The following is a 1,847-nucleotide window of genomic DNA, read 5'->3' on the forward strand; positions in this document are numbered from 1 at the left end:
CTTCTTCTTCTTCTTCTTCTTCTTCTTCTTCTTCTTCTTCTTCTTCTCCTCCTTCTCCTTCTCCTTCTCCTTCTCCTTCTCCTTCTCCTTCTCCTTCTCCTTCTCCTTCTCCTTCCTCGTCCTCTTCTTCCTCCTCTTCCTCCTTCTCCTCTTCCTCTTCTCCTCCTCCTCCTTCTCCTTTTCTTCTTCTATTTTTGTTTTTCTCCTTTTTTTGTTTCTTTGTGAATTTCACAACATGCACCTCAATCCCACTCATTTTCCCCTCCTCTAATACTCATCCTCCATCCCTGCAATCCCCTCCCCAACAGAGAAAAAAATCTCACTGTGGAAACTGTAGTTGGTCACAGTAGGTTGCCGAGTATTCACTTTTGTCCACACTTCTTTGCTTGCAACTGTTCATTGCCATGACTTGTTGGTCTGGTATGAGGCCTCTGGCTTCTGCTACTCTATTGATACTGGAACCTCCCTGTGACCCCTTGCAGATATTCTACTGTTGCCATGTATCAGGGATATCCTGTAGTTTTGGAAGTGGAGGAAGCTCCCTTTCATACACTTGCACAGTTCATCCATGAGGTAGAAGTTGGGGTGGGCCAATTCAAAGCCCTGGATCTGGGCCTGGGAGGTAACTGAGTCCAGTCTCTAGCTTGCTCCTGGTTCTAGGAGCTATCAGAATCTGGTGGTCATCTCAGTCTAGTTCCATGACTCAGCCCCCTAGCTCTGGACTGGTGATCTTTTCAGCTTGCTTTTTGCAGGTAATTTTAGGTTACTAATCCTTCAGATGTTCATAGGTCAGAACACTGAGTGTAGACATAGCCTCTCTCTCCTCTCTGCCACCTACTGATGCACAAGTGATACAGCATCCACACTTGCAATGCTTGCTGGTCTCTTCTTAATCACCACTAATTTCTCAGTTCCAGCTAGCCAGCATCAACTGTCTCAGTAATATAAAGGGTTCACTTAGGTGATGTGAATCTCTTGTTAATGATAGCTGACTCTTCAGCCCTAGCTGACCTGAACCATGAGTTCTTAATTCAAAATATAAAGTAGCCATGAGGAAGTCTTTAAATGACTCTGAGATTTCTCTCTGGAGCTCCACAAGTCAGGCCTTCACTGTCTGCATTTCTCTCAATTCTCTTTATATTCTAAATTTCTACAGAACAGCTTCTCTAGCTTAAAGTTCCAAAGTCCTCCCACGGTGCTCCCAGACTCTACATGGTCAGGCTTGTTACAAAAACACCCCAAAATCTTGGTACCAATTTCGGTCTTAATTAAGATTACTATTGGTGTGACCAAAGGCAACTTGAGGAGGAAAGTATGCATTTGCTTTGTGCTTCCATATCACAGTTCATCATTAAAGCTAGTCAGGACAGGAACTCAAGCAAGGTAGGAACCTGGAAGCACAAGCTGGTGCAGAGGTCATGGAGGAGTGCTGCTTACTGGCTTGCTCTGTATGGCTTGCTCAGTCTAACTTCTTATAGAACCCAGGACCGCCGGCCATGGCTGGTACACCCATGGTGAGTTGATCCTTCCCATATTAATCATCAAACAAGAAAATGTACCACAGGCATGACTACAACTCAATCTTATGGGGATATTTTCCCACTGAGGCTACTTCTTCTGCGATGATTCTATCTGTGTCAAGTTGGCATAAAACTAACCAGCACAGAAAACAATAGACAGTTCCATATACAAGGAAGCACTGAGGTTTTTCTCTATCAAGAGAAAGTGATGTGGGTATGGGGTGTGCAGATTTGTCTCCTATGCCAAGAAGTTTGGACTTTATTCCTTATAGTCAGAGTTGTCAACATTTCTTTATCTCTTTTCAAACACCTCTGTTTTAGAAAACC

General features: G+C 43.9%; 1 non-coding gene across 1 annotated transcript; it reads right to left on the bottom strand.

Annotated features, from left to right (window-relative positions):
- Window positions 1-754: 754 nt before the first annotated feature.
- LOC114621446 lies at window positions 755-883 on the bottom strand. The gene has a single exon (XR_003711428.1). It is a non-coding gene; the product is annotated as a small nucleolar RNA SNORA17 (small nucleolar RNA).
- Window positions 884-1,847: the final 964 nt, after the last annotated feature.

The sequence above is a fragment of the Grammomys surdaster genome, unplaced genomic scaffold, assembly GCF_004785775.1.
Source record: "Grammomys surdaster isolate TR1022 unplaced genomic scaffold, NIH_TR_1.0 174, whole genome shotgun sequence".
Taxonomy (NCBI): Eukaryota; Metazoa; Chordata; class Mammalia; order Rodentia; family Muridae; genus Grammomys; species Grammomys surdaster.